Below are 24,558 nucleotides of genomic sequence, written 5' to 3' on the forward strand. Positions count from 1 at the left end.
CCCTTGTGGCCCTCTTCCAAGTGTACTTTACTTCCTATCATTCCTGTCTAAAACCTTTTAATACATTTTCATTTCTGCTCTAAAACTTGCCTTGGTCTCTCACTTTGCTTTTTGTCCCTCTGTCAGATTCTTTTTTCTGAGGAGGAAAGAATTGAGGTTGCTGCAGACTCCTACAGACTCACCACTGCTAACATACTTTGGTGTTGCATGACTTGGATATATTTCCTGGTGGTAAGATACCTCTATGCCTCACCTTCTTCAGCTGGAGCATGCACACCAAGAGGCAAAATGGTGAAGTTCACCAGTATATGACCTTCCTCTAGGAATACTCAACTGGTAAGGGAAGAACACCTCAAGTGAGATGTGCACAACTTCAGTAACACACACACATGTGGACAGGGCACCCCAAAGAAAGAATCAGGGAAGAAGAGATGCAACCCCTTCCACCTGGAAGCATGCCCATTCATAAAACCCAAGTCAAAGGTCAAACCACACACTGAATCTCTCAAGTTGCCCATACATGTCCGGAGGCATTCAACCCTTGTATGCAGTTTCATTCTCCCTATTCACTCTCCTGCCTACTAACCAACCCCCAGAATGATTCCTCTCAACCCCAGTGGCTCTGCTTCCCCCAGCTGATCTCTCAGCTCACTCTGATGGGTGGCTGGCAAGGGTGGGAATGACCTTGGAATCTGCACCAAGTAGACCGGAGACACTAATGGCCCTCCTGTACAGGAGGCTCATACAAATGGCAAAGCTAAAGTCTAAAACTGTTCAATGTGTGGGGTTTCTCCTTGCTTTTTTAGCTGAAATCAGCTCTTTCCCAAAAACCTGCCTTGCCTATTCTCTTGTTTTCTCTGAATGTATTCTGAAATGGCCTTGCACACCCACCAGACTGTCCACCTCAGGGGCAAGTCTGCCTTTTCTGTTTTCACTTCACATGCTGCATGACTTCCTTCTCTGCCCTAAAAACACTCTCTGTTATGCATGCGCTTATGGCTCTTGCTGCATTTGCATGGCAGCAAAGACGTGGGCTCCCTTGCAGATATCCCCTGAGACTTGTACTATTTTTACCCTACCAGCTCACATGACCTCCAACCCTTCACATGTCTGCTGGCATATTGCTGGGACAGATACTCATCAGAAGCCCAGCTCTGCCAGTCCTTATGACTTACTTACCATATGCTTTTTGTTCCGTTACACATCAGGGCTAAGTTCTCCTGTGGCTTTCGAAGCAGTTTGTCTGACTGAATAGGGCCTCACTCTGGGTCCTTTGAGGACCCCCACCTGGATTTTTTGAGTTAGCACCCACTCCTTTGGGAGGAGGGGTATTCTTCCTTTGCCATTTGTGAGCCCTTATCCCAGGGCCTAAGTCTTCTGGAGGTTCCTTCTTGATGTCAACAGGGTAAATAAATGTCACCCTCTGGAATCCAAGGGCTGCTATTTTTGTAAGTATATGAAGGCTTTTCATGAGCATTCCTCTTGCTTCCTCCCACTTCCTCCTGTAGCCTCTATTTCTCTAATCAATTCCACGCCCTTCTCAGTATTCGTCAAGACCTTCAAGATCATATTCGAAGGGAGGGAAGTCCATCCCTCTTGCAGCAGTTAGCTGAGAAACAGGCTTCTTGTTTACCCAAATAACATGAGAAATGGGAATCTGAGAAAAGAGATAATCATTTTGTTGCGAGAATGTTCCATGTGAGAGTCACTGTAATGTCATGAAGATAAGGATATAGGCTGGCCTAAGGCTTCAGGTACAAGAGACCTATAGGACAGAGATGAAGTTTGGTCCCAGGCTAACAGATTACCATTAGAACAGAGATGAATGCAAGATTAGGGGTATATGGCAATACCAATTCATTCCAGAACCCCAATGATGAATAGGGGCCCTCCTGTTCACTCCAGTATCTCCTCTGTTCTCAGGTGGGTAATCGTGACGAGATGGGACCTAGGTTAAGTACATGGTAAGATCAGTTCATTCTATAACCCTAAGGATGAATGGGGGATGCCCTGTTCAGGATCATAGGAAAGTAAGAGGGAATGTCATCTTTTCCTTTTTCCTTTTTTTCTCTTCTGTTCTCTTTTTTTTGCAGATGGATAACCATGTCTCCCTGCCACAGGACATGCCCCTTGGGTGCATCCTGAAGAACTGGGAAAAGTTTGATCCCCAAAATCTTAAAAAACTAGGATTCCTTTGTAATACTGTTTGGCTTAAAAATTAACAGGGAGAAAATTATAAAAGTCAGTCTTAGAATTTAGTGTCCTTATGCAGGAAATCCTCAAATTAGCCTCCTCAGTCTTTTATAACCAAGATCAGGACAAGCAGAACAGGGCTAAGAAAAAGGAGAAATGCAGGAACAAGAGGCAGGCTCAACTATTGGCTTCTCTGCAAACCTACCAACCTGCTCCAGGTTGGCCTCAGAATACCCTCCCAGGTAACTGCCATCAGTGCAGGAAGCCAAGCCACTGGAAAGCAAACTGCCCCAGTGGGATAAATGGGAGAAAGGCCCACAAGGCTTGCCTCCTCTGCCACAAGCTTGGACATAGGAATCAGCACTGTCCTGAAGGCTGAATGTTCTCCAGGACAGAATCCCAACCCCCGGTGGCCTTGAGCTGAAGTTGCTGTGCACTCCAGCAGGCTTCCAAATCAGACATTGTCATCAACAGGACAAGGGAAACTCTGGAGTCAGCAAGTAATATGATAAATTTCCCTTTTGGGCTTAAGCGCTACCTAATCTTTGCTAATCTCCTTCTCTAAGCAACTCTCCTCCAAATCCTATTGGGTAATGAGGGCAAATGTCATACCCTCCCTTCAAAAAAAAGATTCACACCCCCTTTATATTACTTAAGGGACCAATTAACATTCTCCCACCAGTCCCTGGTAAAGTTTATACACACCTCTTTGAGGCAAAAATATACTTTCAAGATGGATGCCTACTTAACATTTACCCAACATTTGAATTCATCTTTCCTTCTAATAGTCCTATTTGTCCTGGGAAAGCTACCTAAATCTTTAACCAATAACTTCAGCCTAGACAGTCCTACCTCAAGGGTTTAGAAATAGCCCACACTTGTTCAGACAAACTCTAGCAAAACTAACTGAACAATCTTTTGAGAGGGGTATAACTTCCACAGTATACACACAACCTCCTCATCTGTGCCCCCTTCACAGGACTCACACAGCAACATGCAATACAAATCTTGACTTTCTAACAGAAGGAAAATGACTTGTCTAATCCAGAGGTTATAAAGGTAAAGAGATAGTTTTGGTACGGAAGGTTATAAAGAAAATAGATATTATATTAAAATGATAAGTTCTTGTCCTAAAGTAAAAATGACTGTTTTTTTAAAAAAGAGAGATGTTTAGAATAAGTCAGAAAGTCCAAGTATGTCATAGATAGTAATAAAAAGATTTGTGAAAAGGAATTTATAAAATAAATGTTATACAATTTTAAAGGTTATTAGTTCTACTAACTGCTTTAAGGTCATAAACTGCTACTATGACTCTCAACTGTACAACTAGCCTGCTTTAAAGCTAGGTAAGACCTAAGAACATACAGAGTTAGCTGTGCCCGCTAGCTATGCTGGAAAGAGTCAGAGCTTATCTGCACTTTATCTGGTGTCCTTGGCTCCAAACCTAGTACATAATTAGAATTATTTACTTACCAGGTTTTCACCAAAAGTTAAATTGGTTAAGAGTTAACAGTGTAACACGTACTTGAGGCTACTGGAAAAACAGTTTTACATGCAAGGCATGTAAGGAAAGTAGAATGTGCTTTTGGCAAAAGATAATAAAAAGGCATGGGAATATAAATTTTTTGGCCTAGTTTAGAGGGTTAAAGGATTGTTTTAAGTTAGATAGGATAAAGCTGAAGATTTGAGGAAGTTGTGAAAGATTTATAAAAGATTAATCTTCTAAAAGAAATCATGTGTGTGAACATACTAGCTAAAATTAAAGGAGCATTATGTAGCCTATCCATAAATTGAACATTGAAATAAAAGCACAACTTGATTTTTCTTAAAGCATTATTCTGCTCTTTAACATAAAATTGTAAGAGGCTTATGAGAATCTTACCTTATGGTCAAACTGGTTAAGATTGGATAGATTTGTCTATAAGATTTTATTAAGAACTGGGTTTGACATCAATAGTACATGAATGCAAAGGTAAAATTTGGCTTTCTTAGGATTGTATTGGTATAAATATGTTATTGGTATACATTCTAAAATTATGCAAAACTCCTATAATTCTGATATGACTTAGTATACATTATCAACAATAATTATAATTGTCAATGTTAAATTATTGTGTGATACCGAGGTAACAAATTTTCTTGTCAATTGTATCTTTGACTATGACTACCCTAAGACTTTTTGTCATCCATGAACAATTGTTGTGATGTTTTCATCCTCTTTAAAAGCTGGTTTTCTAATCAGCTATAGGACTCGAACAGGTACTCTTAAATGCAGGTTTCTGATAATTTTGGAGACTGTGACACTAGAATAGGGGAAAAACTTTCAGGACCCTCATGGAGAGCTGAAATGTTTGTGAATATCAAGATTAAATAATAGAAGACTAAAATAATACTTTTATGAATTTTTGCTTAAAATGTTGGTAATCCTTTGTTTTTCAAAACCAAGAAAACTTTTCTTTTGAACCATTTACAGCTTTTAACAATAAAGTATACTCCAATAAACAAAATTTGGAGAAATTTCTCCAAAATTTGGAAACTATTTATGAGTATTCTTAACTTATGGCAATATAGTTATTTGCATAAGTGCGAAAAGAATCTGTTTTCTTTTGTAGCAGGACACAATTGGAGACGCTGGTTATTTTACCAAGGCTTTAAGTGGAATGACATGCTTTCCATTAAGGAATCAAATTTGACTTATAGAGCCAATAAAGCCCCTTGGGAAAACTGGCCTCATACCTTGCCTATACACTCCCTGTGCAGAATTCCTGACTTGTGGTAAGTAAAGAATGTCAGTTTTTTACAGGCCTAGGAGGCCAAGTTATCTTGGGACCTCAAGAGAAGAGAAATTTACCCAATTTATACAGATATTTGATGGCACAGTCCAATGGCTGGATTTAAGGATTTAAAAAATCTTATCTAAGATGTCTTATGAAATGAAGTTCCATCAAAGCCAATTTAAAAAGGAGCCTATATGGCAGATAATTATTCTTGCTGCCCTTTATGCAAATAATTGGGCCAAGTATAACAAGATGAAAGCTTATTTTGCAAACAAATCAGTCCTATCATAATTTGTTTTTAATAAAAATGAGGACTAGAGAGAGAAAATTATTTTTTAATGACCATGGTATGCCTGTTATTAGATTCTAACCTCATCAGTTGTTTTTGAGTTTTTGTCTCTAATTTAGGCTAACCCTGCTTATTCCTGGAACCAACCAGTGATCTCTGGCTGCAGCTCAGATGAAACAAGAGGGATCAATATTCTAATTCTGGGCACATACTGGAATTGGCTAGCAACCCCATGCACCCAAGTCTTAGCAGGCATGACTATAGTCACCAGCTACCTGGGCATGTCGGCAGCCTTAGGATTTTTTGGAGCTGTCCTCAACCCCTTGTTTTATTTTGCCTCTCACCTTCAGGCCATCAAGCTCTAGATGATCCTCAGTGAGGGATGCCATACTCTCAATATTCAAGAGTCACTCTTCTACAGGGAATTCCTAGACTGCCCATCAGAGGAACATGACAAAGGTGAAATCCTGCCCTTGTCTGCCTTGGACTTGGATGGATACCACTTCCACCAACCCACAGAGCCACCCTGCCCTGACATCTAGCGAGAGGCCAAGACCCACAAAAGAACCACCACTATCCTTCCATCACCAGGAAGCAATTACAGAAAAGTGATCTTTATCCATTTTCCCCAAAGAATTGGGGTCTTGGACTCTTGGAAAGGGAAATGTTTCAGTAGGTAGGTAGTCAGACATGAGCAGGGCAAGGGAGTCCTCTCCCCACCAGGAATGTCAGGTAATCATCAGGTGATAGTCAGGTGATTGTTAAACTGTTTTTCCAGAATAATAATTGGTTGCAGCTGGAGCCAGGGAAAGGCAGTTTCCCAACAGATAGAAAACACATGAAGCTGCTGATTGGCAGCTTCTGATAAGATCTCAGGAGTTGGACAAGTGGACTTAAGCATGCACCCTAAGAGGCAAAATTGCAGAGCTAACCTGGTATATGACCTTCCTCTAGGAACACTCAACTCATGAAGGAAGAACACCTCAAGTGAGCATGCACACAAGTTCATTAAATGCACTGTGCATGTGGTCCCTCCCAAGTGCTGGCAGGCCAGACTGCCCAGCCCAGAGGAAGAATCAGGGGAGAAAAGATGTGACCCCCTGAAAGCATGCCAATGTATAAAACCCCAAGTCAAAGGTCAAACCATGCACTTGAATCTCTCAAGTTGCCTGTGTGGCCCTCTTATAAGTGTACTTTATTTCCTATTGTTCTTGCTCTAACACCTTTTAATAAACTTTCGCTTCTGCTCTAAAACTTGCCTTGGTCTCTTATTTTGCTTTATGCCCCTCAGTTGAATTCTTTCTTCTGAGGAGGTAAGAATTGAGGTTGCTGCAGACCTGTACAGATTCACTGCTGCTAACATGATGAAACATGCCTGACCCCTGCCCTCCCATCATGGCCCAAACTAGTTTTTCAGATTTACTTAGGAATCTCCTTGGCCAAGAGCGGGGGCTCCATTTAGTAGCTTGGGAGGCTTAGAATTTTATTTTTGGTTTACACTCCAAACACCAGGTTTGCCTGGTGTTTGTACAGTGATGTACAATGCCCCCACCCTGAGTGGTGTCACTCACTCTGGAGTTTATTTCTGGTTCATCTAGGACACCATAAATGTGAACACACATTGAGATTCTACAGTCCTTTGAGGGTAACAATAACCATGATTTTATCAGATTACATAATCTTCTGTTTCACGTGTGTAGATCTGAGATCACACTGCCTGCAGGGGCTCTGCTTTTTCTTCTTTCTCGTGGGAAAGATGCTAAAGCATAAAAAGATGCAAATGCATAAAAACAAACAAACAAAAAAGTATGCTAAGGGAGCCCAGGGAAATGAAGGTTCACACCACAACACCATGCACTCAGAGAAAGAAACATCCTGCAGGATGGATACTCCTTTATCAGACAATGGGGTGGGCAGTGGGGTAAGATTGCGGGGGTGGGAAAGAGTGCCCTAGATGGAGAGAATGGTATGTGCAAAGATGAATGGCAACGCTCCCACAGGTAGGAGTTCAGATGGATGCCCACCAATGGCTAAGGAGGTTGGTGGGAATGGAGACTCCTGGGTGTTCATATAGAGGCAAAGTGATAGCCCTTTCCCAGACAGTGATAGCCCTTTCCACCACCATCAGGCCAGTGCTGGTGCAAAGAGGTGGAAGTGTCCAGGGCGGGGATTACAAACCTCCAAACATCACAGAGGCTGGTCAGAAACATAAGGCAGGTAGGAAATAAGGAGCCTGGGGCCCACCAGAAGAGCTTGTGACCTCTCCTAAACTCAAGAGTGGCCAGACAGCCAGGCACAGTGACTCACACCTGTAATCTCAGCACTTTGGGAGGCCTAGGTGGGCAGATCATTTGAGATCAGGAGTTTGAGACCAGCCTGATCAACCTGGCAAAACCCGATGTCTACTAAAAATACAAAAATTAGCCGGGTATGGGTAGCACGTGACTGTAATCCCAACTACTTGGGAGCCTGAGGCAGGAGAATCACTTGAAATGGGGAGGCAGAGGTTGCAGTAAGCCAAGATTGCACCATTGCACTCCAGCCTGGGAGACCCTGTCTCTCTCTCTCTCTCTCTCTCTCTCTCTCTCTCTCACACACACACACACACACACACACACACACACACACACACAGAGTGGTCAGACAGAGCTCCTGATGCTTTATAAGGAGCCAGAATCGCAGAAGTTTTATGTGAAATTTCCTGGATTGCAAAGCACTGGGTGTACCAAACAAACACCACTGGGGGCTGTAGCTGGCCTACAAGGCACTAGTTGGTGGTGACTCCCGGTAATAGAGGTAACTCCTTCCATGATCCGCCCTGAACATTGGGCTCTGCAATGCCACAGCTTCCCTAGTGACCCTTGGCAGGCACCTTCTTCAGTGATTCCAAATAGTTATGACCTGTCCTTGGTGAGAGAGGAGGGGCAGGTCTCTTGAGGGTAGTGAAGCAGTACAAATGTTTGCAATTCTCAGGGATGCAATCGATGTAAACCAGATAAATGAAACCAGAGAAAGTCAGTGGCTGAGGCAGGGATGAAATGTGTCCCCGTGGCCTCTTAAGCAATTAGCTTTGATGTCCCTGGCAGCTGTTGAATTCCAAAGGCAATTCCAGTGGCTTTAATTTGAAGCCAGTCTCTTAAGACCCACGTAAAGGCAGGGAGTACCCAGAGAAGAGCAAACCCAGGGTGGGTGGTGGTGATGGGGGTGGGGAGAGGGAGTGGTCGTTCCTGTCCTCAATGTCTGCAGAGTTACTATGTAGAAGGGTGAGTACAAATTATTTTGTGTGGATCCAGGAGCCAAACCCAGGGCCAGCCGGTGGAAGCTAAAGGGAGGCAGATCTTGACCTAAAGAACTCCCTAACAATGAGAGATGTCTGAAGGTGGAATCAGTTGTGTGTGAAAGTAGCAAACACTTCGTCATGGGAGGACTTCAAGCACATGGGAAATGGCCACCCTTGGGACTGAATGGTAAAGAGAAGGGTTGTTTTGGATAAACTCTGAAGTCCTTTCTATCCTAGAAATTTTGTGATTTATCTTATTAGCAATATTTTGTGGTATTCAACTGACCCATTTATTTGGGGTCTTGACTTTTTATTTTAAGAAAATGTGCAGAAACTTCAGAATTCTCTTTCTACTCTGGAAATGAGACTCTCTGCACATAAAATGTAACAAGTGGGAGGTAACCCAGAACCATGATACTTCAGAGGCACAGGTAACAGGGAGTGACTGGCAGTGGCTTCATCTGTGTCTGCCTGGGAAGAGTTAAAGTATTATACAAGCCAGGCTTCTGAAAAACGGGAAGGGGAATGGACAGATGGGATACAGGAGCCTGGAATTAATAAGAAGTCAAATGGCTGAGTCACTGAACTAATTTTAAAGTCTGAAGGTAACAGGAAAACAGAAAATCAGACAATTGGAAAGTAATGAAGGTTTTGTAAAGACCCCAAGTGGCCAAAACAACAGGAGAAGTCGGGAAAACGTAATTACAACACTGATGTGAGCCCTTTGAGCCAGACCATCCTGCCTCTGGCCCTCCCCTCTCACTCGAGTCCTGCCTGGTCAGTAGCAGCTCCCCGCCCCAGGACACAATTAGAGGGTTTGGGGGGGTCACCATTCACTCAAAGCATTCTTGGGTAGTGCCGCCAGTGACAGTGTCCATAAGTCCATCATGGCCACTCACTCCCTCTTGGTAAGAATCTGTCTCCCCCTGACAAAGAAAGTCAGAGCAGGTGTGAATGCTGGGAACCGTTTCACCCATTATACAGAGGGAAAAGCTGAGGCCCAGAGTGGATCCTGTGCAAAGTGCAATGGGGAGGATTGAGGTATATGAGATTCAATTCATTTTTCCCTCCTGAATTAACAGAAAAGGCCCATACTGGGAAAGCTGGAGCTTCAGCTTGTGCTTCTGCTTTAAAAAGCATCATCTCTAGGGATGAATGTGGACAGTCTCTCAAACTCAATAACTGGCTTTTAAGAAACAGAGACTTCTCATGTTCCACATTCTAAAAACCCACCTTTTCATTGACAGGGTGAGATTTGAGGATGTACTTAAGAACCACCAAAATCTGTGTTCTGTCCTATTCACAGACTGATCAAGAGAGCCAGCAGCCTTTGAAGCTGCTTCTGTTTGTCTGATTTTAAAAGGCAGAGAAAGGCCCAAAGATGGTTTCCCAGCAGGATGGGACAAGTTAGCAAGTTTTCTGAGCCAGGGCAATCGTATCTATAAAGACCTAGAGAGAGAATGTTCATTTAGTCTTTAAATTTATTTCTTTATATTTTTTTAGAATCAGAAAATGTCCCCAGACGGTCCTTGTGTGATGGACTTTAGAAAGTCATTACAACCACTTCTGTTTTCCAGCCAATCTTTCTCCTCCTGCCTGGATGAAGAGCCTCAACTCTTCTCACCCTCCCCCCTCCTGGGTGGCTCCAGGGCCTCCTGACCAGTCCCTGCTTCACCCCTGCCCACCACCCTACACACAGCAATGGGACGGATCCTTTAAAATACAAACTTGATCACACTACTGAGCTATGAAGCCTTCAATGGCTTTCCCACTGTGTTCAGAGTAAAAGCCATCCTCCTTAGAGTGGCCAAAAGGTGACTTAAAAATCAGGTCACTCCCACTACTTCATTCACTCTCATCTCCCCTTGCTCACAACTTGGATGACACTGCCCTTCTTTCTCTGCTCAGCCTCCCTCCAACTATCCCCAGTGCTTTTGAATTTGGTGCTGCCTCTTCCTAACTCACTCCTCCCTGGCTCTCTGCAGGGCTGGGCTCAACTCAAGAGACCTTGAAGAAGACATTTCTGAGCAGCTGGCCACAGGTCCTTCCCAGACAGTCTGCGTCTAACTTACCACTCTGGGAACTCGTCAAGATCTATCCACATCTTACTTATTTCCTTGTTTATTTGTTTCTAGACTTTTCTCCTGGCTTGACTTTAAGCAGGAAACTCACCTGTCTTGTTTACCACTATAAACCTGGCTCATAGAATTGTTCCTGATACACAGGGATGACTCAAGAAATGTTTAATAGAGGCAAGGAAGGAAGGGAGAGAAGGAGGGAAGAAAGAAGGGAGAAAGAAAGGAGGGAGGAAGGGAAGGAGGTAAAAAGAAAGATTGGAGGGAGAGAGGAAATCTCTCTCTCTCTCTCTCTGTCTCTCTCTCTTTTTTATTTTTTTTAACATATTCTAGTTGGTTTTTAGCCAGAGAAGGGTGATACTTAAAACATGAGGCTTAACTATGGGCTTTATGGCCTAAGAACAGCAATGTTTGGGACAAGGTAAGAATAGCTGGGGAACCCCCAAGTCTCACCTTGCTGGCAGTCAGCTGTGTTGCCTAGGGGTGGGACAGACAGATGCTAGGGAAAGCAAAGGGAGCCGCCAGTGGGGGCAGAAGGAAATCAATGGAGGACCTGGGAAATCTCAGCCCTCATAGGTTTGCAGGACCTCTTCCTGCCTGGGAAACTCCAGCATCTGCCTTTCAATGAACAGCATCAGGACTAGCATTGCCCGGAAGAACCTGGAATCAGTGAGAGGGTTGGTGGAGTGCAAATATTTGGACCAGAGAAAGGGAACGCCTTGGAGACAGAGCTCCGAAGTTCTGCAAATACAATATCTTCATTTAAAGACTGGTCTGTAATTGGCACTCTGCACACAATTGTGCGATTTACAGATGATGGTATGGGGTTCTGGAGGCCGGCTCCAGGGAGATGAGGGTGCATGGACCTTAGGCTTCGCAGAGCACAAGACTCCTGTGGATGGAAACAAAAGCAGCTATAGCCACCAGCAGAGAAATCTCTTCTTATTTTGTTTGTTTGTTTGTTTTGTTTTGTTTTGTTTGAAATAAAGTTTCGTTTCTGTTGCCCAGGCTGGGGTGCAATGGCGTGGTCTCAGCTCACTGTAACCACTGCCTCCTGGGTTCAAGCAATTCTCCTGCCTCAGCCTCCCAGATAGCTGGGATTACAGGCACCTTCCACCATGCCTGGCTAATTTTTTCATATTTTTAGTAGAGACGGGGTTTCGCCATGTTGGCCAGGCCGGTCTCGAACTCCTGACCTCAGATGATCCACCCACCATGGTCTCCCAAAGTGCTGGGATAGAGAAATCTCTTCTAAGCAAGAGAGTTGTGCACACAGCACTGGACAATTTGCCGGGTGGGGCATGAGCTCGCTAGGGCATTGGAAAGGGGCTGGTGAGGATGGTGGTCAGAGGCGCCTGGTAAACCTCAGATTCTATAACATTCAGACCAGGTCCATTTCCTGCTGATGCCCAAGTGGACTCTCAGAAGCCATCAGGAGGGTGCTCGGCTCATCAGGGGAAAGTCAATTCCCCGGGGCTTTCACTTATAACTTTGTTTGCAGATAGCAAGCCTTTTCCGCCCGGCTCCTCATCCTGAGCCTTTCTGCCTGTAACAATCACATTATTTAATTTAGACGAGTGAAGTTACCTTAGATCAATTATACTTATTTTTCCTGTGTAATTTCCAAAGCTTAATATCTCCATTCGGGCCCAGCCTGGGGGACAGGTTGTCTAGCAGAGTCCTAAACGATTTCAGCCTTTAATTCAATTGTACTTTTACCATAGCCCGGCAGCGAGCATAATTCTTTTATCCCTAAGATGTCTCATTAGCAATAATCTAATAGCACATATTAAAATATAGGTCACCGAGGTGGGCTGCCAAGTGGAAGGCTTGTCATAACTTTGAAGGCTGGACAGCTGCCTTGGTGGGACTTGGTCCCCCAATAACACACCACCCTGACTCTAGGCTTAATTCTAAAATGATCAATAAAACACAACAAAAACAGCTTACTTTCTGCAGTTCAAGGTTAAGAGCCAACGTTGGATACGGAATAGAGCTGTGGGGTAGGGTAAGGCGGAGGGGAATGTTCTTGCCAACATGACGTAGTAGGAAAGATCTCTGGCCTCAGGCACTTGGGCTGGAACCTCATCCCAGTTGTGTCGTGAACATGCAGACTGACCTGCGGTACAGCTCTTACGGCCCTTGACCTCGGTTTGCACGCCTGTAAAAGGGGAAGATACTGGGCTTAGAGCCAACGTTGCCTGAATTCTGGCACTCCCTGATCAACTTGTCCTAGTATGAATTTGATGTTTCCTTTAAATCAACTCATTCTTCTTAATTAAATACATTTGTTTTAAAAAGGAAGCTCAAGTATCAACATGGAAAAACCTCAAGAATATTTGCAGGAGGATTCATGCGGAATAAGGCCAACTGTATAAATTTTAAACATGCGCAAAAGTGATGCATAAGATGGTTTAGACAGGCAAAATAAATCTATGGGGTTCAAGGTACAGATAGCAGTTACCTTTGGGGAGGAGGGAGATGTTGACAGGGAGGGGCAACCAGGGGGACTCCTCAGATTCTGATCATTTTTTTCTTCTTTTAATGGCCTGGATATGGTTTCATGGGTGTTTTCACTATGTAAAAAGTGCATTTGTAATCACTTCAATTTTCTGTGTGTTAAGCCTCACACAAAGATATATATGTTTTATATAAAAAAATTTATATATATGTTTTCATATATAGTTTATATGTATAAAATTTTAGGGATATACACAACATTTTAGTTATATGTAAATGTACATGTGTAATTGTAAGTAATAATATATACATATAGTGCATACATAGGTACATATACAGTATATGTATATATTGAATATGTGTGCTTGTGTGTATATGGTATGTATATCGATTATTCCTAATAATATATCAATTATTCCTAATACTATATTATATATTTATATTTAATAATACATATTGTTATATATTTATGCATTATATGTATGTATACCATATATTTAATATGTGCTATTAGGTAAGTATTATGTATGTAGATAAGACGGATTATTCCCAAATGTGTATCTAAGCTTTCACTGTCTGGCATCTATGAACACTACAGAGCAGGTATCTAGTGAGAGCAGAAATACTCTGTAGTGACAGTGTAGATACATGCTTGGGAATAATCCGCATTTTTTAAGTTACCAGTAAGAAATAAAGAAAGAAACTTTATACTGTCATCGTATAATAAATAAAACACTAACATCACATGCCATAAATAGATAACTGTAAAAATAAAGCAATGAAAAGAAAGCACTGATAGGAGATTCTAGTTTGATGTGGTTTGGGCCTGAAAGTTCTGACCCAAAGCCTGACTTCCCTCTGTTGAACTGGCGATTAGTAAGTGAAAGTCGTTACAGACACATGAACACCAGATTGAGACTCACTCCTTCCATAATCAGGGCTAAAAAAGCATGAAAAGCAGTGGAACTTTCTCCCTCTGTGATTCAAAGTTACTCAAAGAAGGGCCTGCACAGCCCTGAGCCATTGCCCCTTTTCCTTGGGGCTGCACTTCTCTACTTTAGGAGAGATCTGCAAGGTCCCTCTAAGCTCTGACCATCGTGGTCTCTAAGGGATGGGGGCATGGCGAGAGGTCTTGTTACAGGTGGGCTGGAGGATAGGGAGAAAAAAAGGGAGGGACACTATTAGCAAAATTGGAAAATTTTGAAACAAAGCCCCACTCCATTCTCCAGCTACCCGGACTGGTTCTCCCTGAGCCTGAGGCAGGGGCAGGCAGGCACTCACTCCTCGGAGGGCAGTCCCCAGCCTTCCCAGACACAGCCATTCCACCTCCCTCCTGGGCTACATTGAGCTGGGGTCTGATTCCTTGAAGCACGTGTTTGTGGCTCTGGGTCTGCTCTTGGGCCACACAGAATATATGTGTAGCACCCCCTGGTGACTGCATGTCCATTCCTGAGGCCAGCAGGTCTGTCCCTCAGTCTTCTCCTAAGGCCTAAGTCTCTCCATCAACTCCTGACCTAACTCTCCCCAGGACATGCACTTCAGCTTCAGCTCCATGGCTCGCATCCACACGTGGGCAGTGTAGACCAGCTGCCAGTCCCCTTACAAGAGTTCCCTCCAGCGTGTGCTGGAGGGGTCAGTGAGGATTCCTGTGGCACTTGGAACAGGCAGGGTGGCCTCATGATGACCTCTTCCCACCTCTGTTATCACCAAAGATCTTTCGCAGCCTGGACCCTCCCCTCACTGCCACCCCCACCTGGACTTCCAACTCTTCCCAGCCTCCTCATCGAAACCTATCTTTCATACATCTCCTTCCTTCAGAGTGATGCCAGAGCAATGTTCAACTACCTGCTCTGAGAAACATTCCATAGAGAGGACGTAGGTGTGGGAAGACCCTGGGACCACGTGTCGGAGTCAGGTCTGACCTCTTGCTCTGCTACTATCCCGTGTAATTTCGGGAGTGGAAGTGAGGCAGGGAGGTACAAAGTGGGGCAAAGAAGTGGAGGGTTCTTCTGCCAGCTACCTGGGAGGAAGGGCAAAGCCCATGACACACAGCAGTAAGGGGAGACTGGCAGCGGATGCTGAAGACCTGGAAGGTGGGCAGGACAAAGGCAGAGGGGACAGAGAAGAAAAATAGAAGAGAAACAAAATGGGGTTGGGGCAGATCCTAGTACTGCTGGGAGGGGTGGATCTAAGAGCTTGAGGTGGGAGGTGAGTCTTGAAGAGGGAAGGACTCTAGCTGCTTGAGGGGAAAGGGTCAAAGGAGATGGTGGTTGACGAACCACAATGTCTGGGTTCAGAAATCCATCAGCCATGGCCTCAAGTTTCCCAGCCAAAAAGGGTGAGCAGCCCTGCTGAGAATAGGGAGCTCGAGCAGAGAGATGGAGTGAGGCAAGTGAGGCCCAAACTGGCAACCGCCGAGCCATGGAGATAGAACAGGGGTGAAGAGTGTATGCCCTGGAGCCCGCCGGGATCGGGGCTTAAACCCCACCCTCTGTCCCGCTCTAGCGATGCAGTCCAGGACAGGACATCTAGCCACTTTCAGCATTGTCTTCAATCTGTAAAATGAGAACAATGATCGTCTTGTATGAAATGATACTTAGCATAGTACCCTCACCCATTTTGTTAAGTGAATAGAACTGTCAAGTGTATAGCAAATGTCTATCGTGTTTATAGTATGTGCTCATCACTGCTGATGCACTTTGCAGTCGCTGATGCAATTAAGCCCTCCAACTCCCCCAATAGATAAGATACTATAATGAGCCCAATTTTATTATCATTATTATTATTGAGACAGGGTCTCACTCTGTTACCCAGGCTGGAGTGCAGTGGCGTGATCATGGCTCACTGCAGCCTTGACCTCTCATGCTCAAGCGGTCCTCTTATGTCAGCCTTCCTGAGTAGCTGGTACTGAAGGTGTGCACCACCACGCCTGGCTAATTTTTGCAATTTTTGTATTTTTTGTAGAGACAGAGTCTTGCCATGTTGCTTAGGCTGGTCTCAAACTCCTGGGCTTAGGCAATCCACTTGCTTCAGCCTCCCAAAGTGCTGCAATTACAGGCGAGAACCACCACACCCAGCCCTAAGCCCCATTTGATAAGTGAGAAAACTGAGGCACACATCAGCTCGAGGTAGCAAAGCTGCTAAGTGAAAGCCAGGATTTGAACTCCCAGGCGGTACAGAAGTTGAGTGCCACTATTCCTGCTGATCACATTAAGGGATCCAGAGATCAAGGGCCTCCTAAGAAACTAGGAAGGGAGGGTGGTGGTATTTACCAGAAAGAGGGGTAGCAAATCATCACCCTGCACCCTGCCTCCTAGTTCCCCTGTCCTTACCCAAAGACCACCCAGCTTTCATTTTGAGGGTTGAGAATACAGAGGAGGAGGCAGACTCCTTAAGAACATGTTTCAGGCAGGTGTTCTCTGTATGTAGTCCACAGAGGGTGAACTACTGCGTGTACCACTATCACTAAATAATTTAGTAGGTTCAGGATCCTGGGCACGAATGCAGAGCAGGACCAGCCCAGACTAGGTGCATCCCCCAGGCCTTGGCTTCATTGCAGACAACCCTGAGCTAAGGCCTCATGATTCCCTTGAAGAGGGTGCAGTTCACACTTCTGTTCCTTCACCCTTCCATGCCCCTGCTCTGGGGGGTTGATGGATGCTCCTGCTGCCTCCTAGATAGTCCCCTAGACAGTGAACATGAGGCAGCTTTTTTCCCTTCCATGTTTCAGAAGGGACCCATTCATATCTTCATGGAATAGAGAGCCCAGGCAGGAAATGGCTGTTTTTTGCCAAGCGGTCAGAGCAAAAGGAGGACACACCAGTCTGAGGGAGCTGAATTGCCCACAAATTGCCACAGTCACTCTCAACTTGAGACAAAGGTTATGAAACACGTCACTAATACTGGATTTACTATTTTTTTAAAGAGCAACAATTATTTATTTTACTCATGAGTCTTCATTTGGGGCAGGGCTTAAAGGGAATGACTCGTTGATGTTCCATGATGTCAAGGGTCTCAACTGGGATAACTTGGTTGGCTGAAGCTAGAATGACTAGGGGCCGGCTGGACATTTCTTTCTCTTTTTGTGGTCTCAGAGCCTCTCTCTGTGATCTCTCCAGCATGGCACCCTCAGGGAAGTTAGACTTCACACATGGAGACTGAAGGTTCCAAGAGAGAGTTGTGGGCAGAGCTGCAAGGCTTGTTTTACTTACCTCACTTGGAAAGTCCCAGAGCATTATTGCTACCACATTCCACTATTCAGACAAGGCCAGCCCTGACTCGGTGTGGGAGGGCGTTCCACAGGGGCCTGAGTATTGGGAAGTGCACATCACTGGGGAGCCATCGTGCTGGCTATATGATTTCCTATTACCTTACTGAACAGATTCTGTTGTGATTTCACATTTACCATTTTATTATAGAGGATATTGCAAAGGATATAGATGAAGAGATGAGTAGGGTGGCTTTTGGGGGAAGAGGATTGGAGTTTCCATGCTCTCCCTGGTGCACCACCCTCCAGGAACCTCCCCATGTTCAACTATCTGAAAGCTCAAGTTATTTTTTTAACAGGAATAAACATGCCACAAACATGCAGATTCCTGGCTCCCACTGCAGACCCACTAAATTCAAATTTCTGGGGTGGGGCCCAGGAATCTGCACTTTTAACAAATCTGCCAGAGGCATGAGCTGGAAAAGTAGAAAAGAGGCAAAAGGTCACTAGGAAGAAACAGTGACCTTTGAGGACACAAGTACCACTGCATCGTAGAGCCTTAAGAAATGTGACCCTTCACACAGTGCTACCCACTAATTATCTTCACAGGTGTTGTCATCCCCATTTTATAGGTGGGAACGCTAAGGCTTAGAAGCCAAAAGTCACCTAGCCAGCAAGTAATGAAACCAGGCTTTCAACCCAGCTTTTGTTTTGTAAGTCCAAAGGCCACACTTGTTATACCAACACATATTTGCTATTTTATCCCAGTCTTGTAATTTGAAGTCAGAGAAATCTAAATTAAAATTCTGGAGAAGATCCCTGCCTCCCACAGACGTAGAGAAATTAAATGTTTTGATAACAACAACAATAAGAAGTAACACGTATGTGATACCAGGCACTGTCTAGGTGCTTTACATGTATTTACTCATTTAATTCTCTCAGCAGTTCTATGAGCTAAGTGCCCTTATCCTCATCATCATCTTACCCATTTCACGGATGAAGAAACTGAGGTCAGGCCTGGTGGCTCATGCCAGTAATCCAAGCATTTCAAGAGGCTGAGACAGCTGAATTGCTTGAACCCAGGAGTATGAGACCAGCCTGGGCAATGTAACTATACCTCACCTATACCAAAAGGAAGGAAGGAAGGAAGGAAGGAAGGAAGGAAGGAAGGAAGGAAGGAAGGAAGGAAGGAAGGAAGGAAGGAAGGAGAGAGGGAGGGAGGGAGGGAGGGAAGGAGGAAGGGAGGGAAGAGGGAGCGAAAGAGAAAGAGAGAGGAGGGAGGGTAGAGGGAGGGAGAGAGAGAGAAAGAAAGAGAGAGAGAGAGAAGAACAAGAGAGAGAGAAAGGAAGAAGAAGAAGAAGAGGAAGAAAGAGAGAGGGAGGGGGAGGGGAGGAGGAGAAGGAGAAGAAGAAGATGAAGAAGGAGAAGAAGAAACAGACAAAGAAGAAGAAAAGAAGAAGAAGAAAAAGAAGAAGAAGAAGAGGAGGAAGAAGAAGAAGAAGAAGAAGAAAGAAGAAGGAGGAGGAGGGGGAGAGGAGGGGGAGAAGAAGAAGAAGAAAAGGAGACGGCGGGAGAGAGAGAAATAAAGAAAGAGAGAGAGAAAGAAAGAGAGAAAGGAAAGAAAGAAAGAGAAAGAAAGAAAGAAAGAGAGAAAGAAAGAAAGAAAGAAGGAAGGAGGGAAGGAAGAAAGGAAGGAAGGAAGGAAGGAAGGAAGGAAGGAAGGAAGGAAGGAAGGAAGGAAGGAAGGAAGGAAGGAAGGAAAAGAAACTGAGACACGGAAAAGTAGGGGAACTTGGCCGGGATTTCACAGATAGTCCACAGAGGAGTCAAGGTTAAAATTGAGGCTAGTGGCTCTTAAGTTCATGCTTTTAGCCTAGATACCATTCTGTCTCTCCAGGCTCCACAAAAGCTTTATTTGCTGTTTCCCAAGAATAGATATCAGAGAGCCAGCGAGACAAGTAAGAAAGAAGTGGGAAGATAACTGTAAGAATCACTTTGGTCCGAATGTATTCCTGGTGAAGCCATTGGGAAGTGTTTTCTGAGCAAAAAGAAAAGAGCTCAGACACTAGAGGGCAATAATTTTAAGAGACTGAGATGGATTTCATGCAGGAGTTTGCATATTCTCTCCAAACTCTATTTAAAATGCTGTGTACATTAGAGAAGACAAATACATGGAAACATGTACTGTGCTATTGGATGGGAAGACTAAACACTGTGATGATGTCAGTTCTCCCTCAAATTGATCTATAGATTTAATGCAATAACAATTGAAATTCCAGTGGGGTTTTTCATGGAACTCTGCAAGGTGGTTCAGAAATTTGTAGGGAAGAGCATGGCCAAGACATTTCCAAAGAAAAGGAGCTCGAGAATCTTGCTCCACCAGATAGGAAAGTGTATTATAAAACAATGTTAATTAAGACTGTGTGGTGGCCGGGTGCAGTGGCTCACGCCTGTAATCCCAGCACTTTGGGAGGCCAAGGCAGGCGGATCACAAGGTCGGGAGATCGAGACTACGGTGAAACCCCGTCTCTACTAAAAAAAAAATACAAAAAATTAACTGGGTGCAGTGGCGGGCACCTGTAGTCCCAGCTACTCAGGAGGCTGAGGCAGGAGAATGGCATGATCCCAGGAGGTGGAGCTTGCAGTGAGCCAAGATCGCGCCACTGCACTCCAGCCAGGGGGACAGAGCAAGACTCTGTCTCAAAAAAAAAAAAAAAAAAAAAAAAGACTGTGTGGTAATTCTTGGGCACAGATAAATAGATCAACAGAACAGAAGAGAGAGCCCAGACAAAAACCCGACTGTACAAGGAAACTTAGTTTATGATAGATAATTCTCTGATGATTAGAGCAGAGAAGATGAAACTACTTAAGGACTGGGTCAGGACAATTTGTTATCTGTTAGTCAAACGAAAAATAATGAAATGGAATCCCTACTTCACACCCTATACAAAAATCAACTCCAGGTGGACATCAATATGAAGGACAAAACTGTCAAATTTTAAAATATAACTTTGGAAAATATCAACCAGGGACATATTTCTTAAACCAGACATAAATACAGAAACCAAAAGAAAAGATTGCTACATTAAATTACATTGAAGCTAATAACCTCTACTTATCAAAGTCACCCAACAGAGCAAAAAGCCTTACAATGCATCCAAGAAAAGATGTTGACAACATTTCAAAGATTAGTACCCAGGATATATTATTAAGTACTGTGAATTAATAAGAAAAAGATTAACAAGCCTATAGAAAATTGTACAAACAATATGTATCATCATCTCACAGAAGAAAAAGAAACACAAATGACCCATATGCATTTGTGAGAAGATGTTGAACATCATTAGAAGTCATGGAGGTGCAAATGAAAACTACAGTGAGATACCATTTCATACCCAAAAGTTTGGCAAAAGTTAAAAGCCTAGGTAATACCAAGGGTTAGGGAGGATGTGAAGAAATTAGATATGAAGAATTGACATGGTGGTAGAGGGAGTTTCAATTAGTACAAACACTTTACAGAATGGTTTGGCATTACTTAATAAAGCTAAACAAATACATACCCTACAAACCAGCAATTCACTCCTAAGAATAAACGCTAGGACAAGTCTTGCACATTTGTGTAGGTGACATCTTAAAGCATATATAGACAGTATTTTTCAAAATGCAAAAACAAAAACAAAACAAAACAAAAAAACTGGAAACAATCCAAATGTCCTTCACAGTTGGGTGAATAAATAAATTGTTATTATTCATACAATAGACTGAATATAAACAACAATGGAAACGAGTGAACTACAGCCAACCCCATCAGCAAGGATGAATCTCAGAAACATGATATTGGGCCAAAAAAGTCACAGAACAATATCTATAGTGTGATTCCTTTTACATAAAGTTTGAAGAAGGATAAACTAACAATGCATTGTTTAGAAATATATTCATAGATGGTAATATTATAAAGAAAAACAAAGAAGTGGTGATTGCCAAACTCAGGATAATGTTTATTTTGGAGCAGGGAATAGGGGTGAATGTGCTTAGGGGGTGTGGGGTGGATGCGGGCTTGTGAGGTATGGAGATATTTTATTTCTTAACCCAGAGGGGTAGGTGGGTTCTTGTGTGTTCATATTATTATTATTTGAACTGTGAAAAAGATAATACATATTTTATTTTAAGAGATTCTGAGATGAGAGATAAGAGAGATAAGAGATTCAAGCAGGATTTGCAAATCTGCCCCAAACTCTATTTAAAATGCTGTGTACATTAAAAAAGACAAATACATGAAAAGATGTACTGTGTACACTTTTTTCTTAAGTATGATAAATTTCATACTAAATTTAAAAATGCTGTGTGTGTGTGTGTGCTGTGTGTGTGTGTGTGTGTGCGCGCATATTTCTGGATGGAAATTCCATGCCTCATCAGATTATCTAAGGAATACATAGTGTTCTAACAGAGTGACAACTGGATGTAAGATTTCTGAGATTCTGTCCAGTTCTGATATTCTCAGGTGGACAGAGCTCCTGTACAGGCTGGCAGCCTGGTCAGCTGGCCAAACCTCCCTCTGTCTTAGAGAGGAAGCTAAACCAGCTGTGAGTCTTCGCCCTCCATAACTCACATGACTATCTTAAGGCCAAAGGATATATCTGGGGTTTCATGTAGGGGAGGGCAAATTTCCTCTTTTCCTCCTGGGAGACTGAGTCCCTTTGCCTTGGGCATCTCCTTCCCTTTCTCCTTCCCTGGCTCTTCGACATGTGCTCTGCCTCTTTCTTCTTTCCATGGTCCGTCCACATCTTGCTGATGGAGTTGGCCATTACTGCACAGCCTGAAAACAGCAGAGCCCGAGTCAGGACCCAGGGTGCTGTCTCACAGCCCAGTGCTTTTCTGCCACACCACTGGCCACTCCTATTCTCTTCTCCCCCAGCACCTCTGTCCCTCTCTGATCTGACTTCCCATGGGGACTGCAGGGCTCAGTTGGACTTGCATTGGCAAGTCCACCAAAGAATGCATTTATCTATTCATCCATGTCACCCATGGAAGGACTTTGAGTTTTGTTTGTTTTTGAGACAAGGTCTCACTCTGTCACTTAGGCTGGAGTACAGTAGTACAAACACAGCCCACTGCAGCTTCCACCTCCTAGATTCAAGGAATCCTCCCACCTCACCCTCCTGAGTAGCTGGGACTACAGGTGCGCCCCACCACCCTTGGCTAATATTTTAAAAAAAAATTTTGTAGAGACAGGGTCTCACTATGTTGTCCAGGCTGGTTTCAAACCTGGGTTCAAGCACTCCTCCCACCTCAAACTTCCAAAGTGCTGGGATTAGACTTTAGATTTTATTCTGAAGGAGATAAAAACCATTGGGGAGAGACAGTGATGGGCTCTGAACTTTTTTCCAGAAGGTCTTTCTAGAAGCTATGTGGAACTTAAACTTCGTGGAATAAGGGGAGAAATCAGGAAGACCATTCAGAGGCTATCACATTAATCCAGGCAAAAGGTGATGAGGCTTGGATCAGGGAAGTCACCATAAGGTGGGGAGGTGTGATGTGATTTGGAACCAGCCATTTGCAGTAGGACTGGATGAAGGTCAAGAGAAAGAGGAGTCAAGGCTGACTCCAAGGTTTGTGGCCCAAGGAACTAGAAGGAAGAAGATGCCATCACCTTGGTAGGGAGACTGTGGAGAAGCAGGTGTGGTGTGGGTCAGGAAGGGGAGGTCAAGGATCCTACTTTGGACATGGTGACTTCCAGGTGCCTTTGATTACCCAGGTAGTGATGTCCAGTCTGTAGTTTGATAAAGGCACATGAAGTTCAGGGGAGCAGCCCAGGGAGAGGATGTGAATGTGAAGTCAGCAGGCAACAGATGCTCTTTAATGCCAGTCCCTGAATATGGTCAGCTGGGCTAGGAATTAAGAGAAAAATCTAAGCACTGAGCCACATCTGTGCAGGTCGGAAGTCTCAGGTATTCCCAGTACTCTTTAGTGGGAGGTGTCCTGAAGGAGGCGGATTTCAGCTGATGTAGGTCTTATGCTATTTGTAAATCCAGCACAACTTATACCAGTGATGAATGAATTCAGGGCAGGTCAGCTGCAGTGTGACATAGGCCTATTGTCCCCTGATCAAGAAAGAAAGACAAAACGAAAAGGAAGAAGGAAGGAAAGAAGGAAGGAATGAAGGGAGGGAGGGAGGGAAAAAAGAGGAAGGAAAGAAGTGAGGGGGTGAAAGAAGGAAAGGAAGGAAGGAAGGTAGGAAAGAAGAGAGAAAGAAAGGGAGGAAGGGAGAAAGAAAAAAGGAAGAAAGGAAAGAAAAAAGAAAGAAAGAAAAAAGAAAGATGAAGGAAGGAAGGAAGGAAGGAAGGCAGGAAGGAAGGAAAGGAGGGAGGAAGGGAGGGAGGGAGGAAACAAATATGCAGGCAAACCTCCCCTCCTTTTTTTCCTTAGTCTCCCCATTGGTGCCATGGAGGTGTAGGTTCTGAGCGTCCTCAGCGGACACAGGCCCTTGGATTCTAAATGTGTCCCAGCCCAGTCGCTGTGTGTCAGGGCTCCAGTGTCTGTGAGGAGATGGTCAAAGATGGACTCACAGAATCAGCCATTGCCTTTTATCCCATGGCCTGTGTCACCAAGTGCCATGGTAAGTGGAAGTGATGCCTCCCCAGAGATCACATTAGCTCTGATAATGCTCCAGCCTCCCGTGCACAACTTGCCCTCAGGCCACCTGGCTGGGCAGGAAGAAGGGCACCTAGAGAAGCCACATGGCCCCATGGCAGGGAGTCTGGGCCAGAGACGGAGAGAGACGCTTTCCCTTTCAGCCCAGTCCCAGCCTAGTGTTCTCGCTGCTGACCCCCAGTAGTCTCTGAAACTACAGGTGGAGCTCCCAGACTTGTTGATTGGCCCTCTGATGGTGTGCATGTTAGGGGGAAATCCCTCCCTCCACCCTTGTAGCAAACACTTCCAGCTCCATGCCCACACCCCTTATCATCCACTGTTCCTGCCAATGCAGATCCAACCCAGTGGCTTCGTGCTGCCAGTACCTGGGGCTCTGCTGGTAGCCTTTCTCTGGCAGCAGGACAGGCTCATCCCTCTCATCAGACAGGCTGGACTTGCTGGGAAGTTGACACTCTGGGGGCGTCCTTCATGGATAAATGCTCCAGTTTCCTTCTCCTCAAGCAAGACAACACTGAGGCATGCTCTATGCAGTCTCCCCGAGGCCCCCACCAGGGCTGAGCACCAGTTTCCCCAGCAGCAAGTGCTCCTTAATCTGCTTTCTATTGGTTTCCTTCCCTTTGCTGTCT

General features: G+C 44.3%; 1 long non-coding RNA gene across 2 annotated transcripts in view; it reads right to left on the reverse strand.

The window, feature by feature from the left end:
• Nucleotides 1–24,558, reverse strand: part of LOC105494080 (uncharacterized) — a 73,435-nt gene that overhangs the window by 47,832 nt on the left and 1,045 nt on the right. Inside the window, exons 2-3 of one of the 2 annotated variants that reach the window (XR_011616476.1) lie at nucleotides 12,565–12,775; nucleotides 1,180–1,657 (exon numbers count right to left, since the gene is read on the reverse strand). This is a non-coding gene — a long non-coding RNA (uncharacterized lncRNA). The remainder of the gene's footprint in view (nucleotides 1–1,179; nucleotides 1,658–12,564; nucleotides 12,776–24,558) is intronic. The other variant, XR_003020993.2, reaches the window with a different exon arrangement.

Source organism: Macaca nemestrina, chromosome 18, assembly GCF_043159975.1.
Source record: "Macaca nemestrina isolate mMacNem1 chromosome 18, mMacNem.hap1, whole genome shotgun sequence".
Classification (NCBI taxonomy): domain Eukaryota; kingdom Metazoa; phylum Chordata; class Mammalia; order Primates; family Cercopithecidae; genus Macaca; species Macaca nemestrina.